We start from the raw sequence: 8,713 nt of genomic DNA on the forward strand, positions 1-8,713 counted from the left end.
AAGACTTTTAGTATTCTATTCCCAAAATAGTTTTATCACATATCTATTAAAATAATAAATACAAAATATATCTTAGATCAATTTTTGCATGATATTCACAAAATACACCTATTATACTGAATCTCAGTAGAATAGGTATATTTTATGTTAATTATCACACTGGAAGCAGAGATAGCAAAACACAATAACTTAATTAATTAATTAAATATGGCTGCCGGAGAAATAGCCAGTAACTAACAGTCATCCCATTTGAATAATCTACCGCACACACCGTTACATGAAGCGACCCTTCGTGGCTAACTATAAAGTAAGATAAATCCGTTAAAACTTCCTTGGCTTACTCTCTAAAATTTGTACCTCTAAGGAAATGATACTTCACATCAATGTTTAATGTATTGTGTTCTTTCTGAAATCTTTTGATTGTTATGCAAGTGAATTGCTCCTTGATTATCAATTTGGATATTGGTATTCCTTCCAATTAACGTGAATGCATAACCACTTATTGATTTGCGATCGGTTGGATCACTGCCAAAGTCTGAATCACTGAAGCATTGCAAAGATGTAAATTAGTTTTCTAGTAAATTTTCCCATTTGATTTATTGTAAACGCAATGTCCAGTCTTGTACTAAACGTTATGTACTTTACTTTCCAATAGTTCGCTAACAGAGTTCAATATTGTCTTATTATTCAATATTTTGGTCCATTGAAAATAGGAGCAAAATGTGAATATTTTGAAAGAGGTAAAAAACTGAGTTTTAAGAAGTTTCCTATTTCCAATGCAGTTGAAACAAATTTCGAGTTTTTCATTCCACATTTAATTAATACTTCTCCGATGTACTTTGTTTGATCTAGTAATACTACGTTATTTTCTATTGTTACTCGAATTGATATGTTCTTCATTTTATCTAAATATTTGACTAAACGTCTTTGTTAAATATTCAGTGAATTCTTCGATAAATTTCTTGTTCTTGATTAATACGAAAATATCATAACGTAAATTGCAGTTATTATTTTTCGTTTAATATTAATATATACACATGTATCACTTTTGAATCTCTTAAAACTAAACTTCTTGAGATAATTATGAATTTCCTTATATCATTGTCTTCCTGATTGTTTCAAACCATTGATACTTTTATAAACATCACAGACGAAATGTTTTGATACTGACTGATTCGCTTCATCTTTGATTAACTCTTCCCATTCGAGGGAAAGCGCCATAATATCTTCCTCCAAGTGTCCGCACATAAAAGCTGTTACAAAATCAATATGATAAAACTCGAAATCAAATCTAATTTCAATTGCTATTAGTAAACGTGGTCTATATTGTTCGAGTAGTCTATACCAAGAGTATGGATATTACCTAGAACAACTAGTCTCGCTCCATATTTATCCAAATTATCATTTATATCAAACTTTTTCTTGACTTTTTCATATCCATTTGCATTTAATGATTTTACGAGGCGTTGACGTTTGACCAAAATACATGTTTCATTTCTTTCCATATTACTAATTTATTCTTTCATCGCATCGATGAAATATTTCTTATCAAGCGCTGAAAATACTTCTTTAATTGTTCGGAATCAGCACTTGATTTGCCTGAATTTGCTGGCAAATTTATATCCTTTTTACTAGCTAAGTTATACGTTCGAATCGCCTCAGTCCTATTTCGGGAATATCAAGCGGTAACAATGTCCGATCTTCATCGTAATTGTTATCATTATCCCCAAACAAACCAAAAGGAATTGCTCCTTCTCGTCCCTTCGTGCTTTCATTTTCCACGCCAGGATTATATCCTCGATCAAAATTCCTTCAGTAGATTTATAATGCATATAGCGCGAAAAATTAAGCTCTTAAAAAATCGAAAATATGTGTTTATAATATTTTCTATAAGGCTTAAAATATTCCCTAAAAACATGAAAATATTCTAAAAAAATTTATGAGCTTTTAGGGTTTATTTGATTTTTTTTTACATAAAATGACCTCATTAATTTTATCTTTTAACAAATTTTCCAGAAGTTGAACATAAAATATTCTAAAAAAATTTGACATATTTTAGGGTTTATTTGATTTTTTTTTACATAAAATGACCTCATTAATTTTATCTTTTAACAAATTTTCCGTCTAATTTTACAGAAAAGTAATTTTTTCTTAATTAAAATAATTTGATAAACATTTATCACTTCGATAAATGCATTAATGATATATACTTTTCGTTATCTTTCTCATTAAAAGTACGAAAGTAATCCTATATTTTCGCTTTNTTACAAAATCGGTGACATAGAATATAATTAGAATATAATTTTTTCAGCTTGCAATGCATAGCAAAGATTCTTCAAGTTCTCAGTTCTAAGGTTTATTCTGTTCTGCACGATAGCGCTGCATATCACGAAAAACTTCTTTTGACGTCACATGAAATAATAGGAGCGAAAACGAATGAAACTACTTCCAAAGGTAAAAGGAAAAGAGTAGTCTCCTTTTTCAATTTTTAAGGTTTTGGCTAGCTCCATAATTTCTTTCCCTCCTTTGTTTTTACTTTGAAAAATTTGAATTTTTCGTCTATCTTTTTAGCTATTGTTCCTTGAATTTCGCCAAGTCTCTCTTCAACGCTTTCAATCAAACTGATAACAGTACACATCGGCATCCTTTCTTCCGATGTTACTATAGCATTTTAAAAAATTAAAATTTGTTTTCTTAAAAGTTAATTCACGATCAATAGCTCTTACTCTAAAACAACTCTGAGTATTTTCTATACTCACTGCATCATCCGGGTCGAAGTTCGAAATGATTCTCTTTTGCCTTCGTAATTATTAGCATACTAACAGGTAACATTTATCCAGGTTCGGGAGGCAATGGGATTTGGCAGTTACTGTAAAAAAGCCTTGTCTTCTTGATGCGCCTTCATAAAAGTCCTTTCCATACTTAACATTAATTTATTAATGTTTGAAAACTTTCATAAACTTTTTCACAAACACAATTTAATGCTTGTCAATGCATATAATATAAAGCATTTTCGAATAACAAACATTCACCTCCCCTCCCACTTTCACCATAAACTGCATCTGTTACAAAAAAGAAGAACTCTTTCATTATTGGACCCCGCTGGCCATAAAATATATATTGTGTCATTAACTGTTTTGGCACTTGTTGAGAGATTAGTTTACTCAACAAATGCTGCATGAATTAAAAATTCATCTGCCTCCTCAGTACTAAATGCTGAATCTAGTGCTCCGACAATGACGTTTACTACAAACCTTCCAATAAAGTCGGTGGTATCATCGACATTTAACAAAACAGTTTCTTTTAACATGTCTTGAACTGATTCAATGAATCTGTCAGACATCCCAAGTAATACTTTCTTAAAGTGAATTCATCAGATATTTTTTACTTTTTTAATAAAATACAAAAATATAAAAGATACAAAATGTCCTCGGATATATGTCTTCACAATTACCAACGACAAACAACATTCATCTGCAGAGACGACCTTTTTATGGAGGCTATATCTCTGAAATAATGAAAATAGGTTAAAACGTTCTCTGATGACATTGTCATTGCTAAAAAAACAAACAAATAGTTCATCGTGTTAATGACGGATATCTGAAGACATTTGTATCTTTTATATTTTTGTTTTTATTTTATTTAAAATAAAACCAAAAAAAGAAAACGGTATTTTATTTAAAATGTAAAATACCATCGGCCAATTTGAAATGAGGTATTTTTACTCCACAGTATTAATCTGTGAAACTTTTAAATTTTTGTTCTTTATGAAAGGATTATATTAGCACTAATCACAGGGCACATAACTAGTCTAAAAATAGAGACTTTGATGGTTCCAGTTTATTTCTGTCAACATTTAAAGTTGTTTTCCTGTTTTTTCGGTATAATCTGCCAGGTGAGAATCTGTAGAAAGGTGCTGAGTAACTTGTGACCGTTTCTCGCACGAAATGGCCTTGTTATAGGGTGAACATAGAAGCACCTCATTATAGTGGAAAATATATTTACTCCGAACTCTGCCACATATTCCCTACGTTTAGCTTCTAAGCTTGCCTTTGGTTTAACCATAATATAAACATAAGGATGCACTGTAAACTGTAAAACAGAAAACAAATTTGACTAGTATGCAGAAAACTATACTAATTGTAACAGTAATTATAAATATGTACTAATAATAACGCAAATTATAAGTAAAACAAAGAATTGAGCGAAGAGTTCTAGTTTCGATTTCGGTTCAAAATTTAAAGTTAATGCAAAACCATTTTTTAAATATAGGCCTACAGGTATCCTTGATTAACGCGCGAAATTAATTGTGGCAATCCCTTTTTTATACGTGGCAAAAGTTTTAATTAACGTGGATTTAATTAACAGCTGTCTTTACTTAACATAGATATGTTTTTTTTCCAGCAAATAAGGTGATAGTGATTTGCTATTTTCGTTTATTAAAATAAAAATATTTGTTATTAACAGAAAATTTGTTCTAACTGGCGGTGATTGGTCGAATATCGAGATACCGCTGTATTTGATTAACGCGATTTTGATATACGCGATAGCATCGAGAGATTAATTAACTGCGTTAATCAAGGGATACCAGTATTCTAATACAGGTAATCATCAAACACCGAGTCATGCATAACAACGTCGTTCAGCAACATCATTCTGCTGCGGCATATATTGTACAGTATATTAGGGATGGATAGCATGTCTTTTAAAATAAACTTCTTATTAGTTTGAAACGCATTCTTCTCCATTAGCGCTTAAGATTTTAAGTCTAACGTTTAATTCATCCTCCGCACTTCTAAATGCATCGAATTGTTCGAAGACTTCATTCTTTGTCTTCAAAATATAAACTTTGATGTAACGAAAATATCCTGAATGAATTTAACGAAATACGTTTCTCCTTCTAACGATGAAAATTGCAATTTTCCACATCAGAATGAACCAATTCGTGTAGCTCTCGTTGAGTTATCTTTACTAAATGTCTTGGTTTTCATCTTCGCTTGTAAGCAGACTTCGCAAATATTTTTGTCAGCATTTTTTATCTTAAAATTTTATATTTTGTTTAACGTTTCCATATTTAAATGGCCCATTTTTTGATACCATGATACTATTTCTTCTGTTCCTTCTTGTATTTCACAAACAAAAATTTTTGCAATTTTCTTTTCATGAATGTAGTACAGTCTGTCTTTCCTTGCAGTAGTGATTATCGTCTCTCCATCTTGGTCAGTAACGGTTATCTTTCCTCTACCATAACCTGTATAAAACTGTTTGTTGTCGAGTCTTCCAATTGAAAGCAAATTTCAAATTTATTTTGAGTGATAGAACACAAAGAGAAGCTTCTATATTGAATTTCTGACCACCATTTTCTTCTGAGAGTTCGACTGGTATATTTCATTTACCATTCATTTTGACTATCTCATTGTTTGCGATTTCAACTGTAATCGAATGTCCTTCAATTTAAGCAAATTTCTTTCAAAATATAGACATATGATGGTAGTAGCATCATCTGCTATCCAAATCGTTTCAGTATTTTTAACATCACAAGCGACTTCATCAGCTTTGACCATTTGTGCCTTGTGGAAAACTTTAGTAGACATAGTTCTTGATTTTACATCGTTTTCAACTTCTGTGGTTGTATAAGTGTTCGAGTGTGTCGTCATATGAGGGACTTCACACTGGAAGGACACTTGAGAATTCGGCAATTCAGGTTCTGCTTCTTGATTCAATAAACAATCCTTTGCAGTAGGTCCAATTTCTCCGCAAATAAAACATATAAACACAACTATTTCTTTGTTAACTTCGTGATTTCGATTATTTTAATTGTACAGTCGACCCCCCATAACACGGTAGATTTGTTCCGGTTTTTATGAATCCATTTTCTACGAGTCCAGCCAATCACAGCCCGGCACGTATGCAGTTTACGGACTACGGCTGCTTGAAAGGTTTCTTCCATAAAATGAATAGATTCTAGTCTAATTCGACTCAACATTTCCAAAATACGTATAATTTTTTGGGAATAATCCATATAAACTATGCTATAAACAAAAAATTGTAGGATTACTTACCGAGTGTGCACCGTTCGACGGCGCTATTGCTTAAGCTTGGTTTCGTCGTGGAGCGGCGCATCGAACGGCGGGCGCGTGTTTCCTGATAAATTATTTTTCTGCGAAAAATTTGCTGAACTTTGGAGACATCATTAATATAAATATAATTTTTATGGACGTTAAATCATAAACGGTTTTTAGTAAATCAGCTGCTCGTTTAAACTCAGCGGTTTGTGCAATATCCGCTATTGGTCTAGATTCGACCAATCCTGTTGCGACACGAGTCGGCGATGACGTTTTACCGAATTATAGTAGTGTTTTTATCTTGTTTGTACGAATACTGTCGGAATTTTTTTCGCCGTGATATAGGAATCCAAACTATAGGAACCCGTGTTATAGGGGTCTACTATATTTGTTCGAAATTATTTTATTTCGGTTTAGTTTTTTCCCCTCGATAGACTTCTGCAGCAATAGCAAAGCATGGTTTTCATCCGCACTGTTGGATTCCTTCTTTAGTCGCAAAATCTTGTTTTCTGCAATAATGAGACGACTTTTAACGTCTGAAATGAAGATTCTCTTCTTGTTATTCCAAATGCAATATTAGGTGTTCATATTCTTGTGGTAAATCAATTGTAAGGTCTCATTTTGTTTAAATTAGTGGCGGCGCTGTTGTTGCCGCAGTTCGCCATGTTGTTTTTGTTGTTTGTTCTTATCGCCGCAAGTTAAAGTTGGTAAGCATCAAATATTAAATTATTCATTAATTAGTTGCGTTATATTCGTTTATTAATTCATAACGTAGTCACTCGACGCCGATCTAAACCTTAAACAATTAATAATATGTAAGCTGATTAGCACTCATTAAATTGCATGTCAGATTTATCGATACTATTCGCTTGTGCCAGTAAATATAGGTGGAGTATGAGCCGACCAAAATGACTGCCACAAAAGGTATAGCGTACGTGGCAACATAAGAGAGTTACATGTGTGTGTTGTCTTTTTAATATCTTTTCTCTCTGTAGTCAAAACGTTTTATCTGCATTTGTGTCCGACATTAATCCCAGTTGATTTCGTAGTTATTTAAATCATGATGATTACACTTTGTGACATTTTAGAATATGTGGGTGATCGAAAAACATGTCTTATAACGAGAGGAAATGCTAAAACATAACTTCATATCTATCCACCTCTTAGCAACTAATTCATTTCAGTTTCACCAACACCTAATTTTGCTGAGCTTAAAATTTATTTTTTTATTTTTACAAACGTTTTCAACTTATCTAATATAGAGACCATCGTCAGGTTTAATATTATAAATGTTCCAAAATGAAACGTATCTTTTTGAATATTTTACATATTTAAATTTTTTTTTTTAATTTAACTTTAAAATAAATTTTAANTTCACTTCAGTTTCAGCAACATCTAATTTTGCTGATCTTTTATTTTAAATTATTTGTCTTTTATTTTTACAAATGTTTTCAACCTATCTAATATAGGCCATCGTCAGGTTTAATATTATAAATGTTTCAAAATGGAATGTACTGTTTTTGAATATTTTACATATTTAAAATTAAAGAAAAATAATTTAACTTTAAAATAAATTGAAAGAAGTGTGTATAGTAAATAAACAAATAAAACATAGAAAACAAAGCTAACTAGAAAGAAACATGATTTAAGGGTTTTTAAGTCCCATTCTTTTTTCTATTATATATTTCCATGCTGTTGGAAGCGCATTAGCATCCCTAGTATTTAGGCAACTAGTTAGGCATTTTACTTTTATAAATTTCCACCTTTTCCATCTCCAATGCAATGGATGCGTTTTAATGACTTTTGCCTCTTTCTATTTTACAACCGCTCCTTCGGTCTGCGCCATAATCGCTAATATTGTGTTGTTGTGCCCTTTATAAACGTTGTATTTGTGTTCTCGCAGACGTATTGCTAGGTTTCTTCTGGTCACACCCACATAATCCTTTGCGACACCTAACTATTGGTTCTCAAATGGTATTTTATAAACTCCAGCTCTCTCTTCCTTTCTTACGCTGTCTTTATCGTTCCTTAGTATGCTATAGATATTGAGTGCTCTTTTATAGACCATTCTCGAGTTTTTATAAAAAAAAAGAGCACCCAATATCTATAGCTTGCTACGGAACGATAAAGATAGCGTAAAAAAAAGAAGAGAAAGCTGGGGTATATAAAATACTATTTGAAAATCAACAGTTAAGAATTGGGAAAGATTATGTGGGTGTTACTAGAAGAAACCTGATGGTACACCTGCGAGAACATAGATACAATGTTGACAAGGGGCACAACAACACAATATTAGCGATTGTGGCACAGACCGAAGGAGCGGTTGTAAAATAGGAAGAGGCAAAAGTCATTAAAACGGTGCACTCTGCACAGTGGCGTAGCGTGGGTGTCAGTCGCCTGGAGCAAAGGAAAATTTCGAAGTCCCCTTATTTAGCTATCTCAATTTAAAAGACTAAAGTTCAGTTTCGTCACAGAATAAGTAATGAAAAATTCCGTGCTAATGTTGCCATCTTTTTAAAATCGCTGACCCGGAGGGCAGGTGAAGTTTGTTCGAACAGATTCCTGACGCATGCGTATGTCATTTTGCAATGCGAAGAATAATGTGCAGTGCATGCCGGTTCAGTTAGCGTTTAGGCTATCTCGTATCT

The 8,713-nt window shown here is 32.3% G+C and overlaps 1 protein-coding gene across 1 annotated transcript in view; it reads left to right on the top strand.

The window, feature by feature from the left end:
- Positions 1 to 6,457: 6,457 nt before the first annotated feature.
- Positions 6,458 to 8,713, top strand: part of LOC111641370 (potassium voltage-gated channel protein Shaker-like) — a 14,262-nt gene continuing 12,006 nt past the window's right edge. The window contains exon 1 of the mRNA XM_023387526.1: positions 6,458 to 6,772. The gene's annotated coding sequence lies outside the window, so the exon portion shown is untranslated. The remainder of the gene's footprint in view (positions 6,773 to 8,713) is intronic.

This window comes from Centruroides sculpturatus, unplaced genomic scaffold (genome assembly GCF_000671375.1).
Source record: "Centruroides sculpturatus isolate CEXI.00-Female unplaced genomic scaffold, Cexi_2.0 scaffold1350, whole genome shotgun sequence".
Lineage (NCBI taxonomy): Eukaryota > Metazoa > Arthropoda > Arachnida > Scorpiones > Buthidae > Centruroides > Centruroides sculpturatus.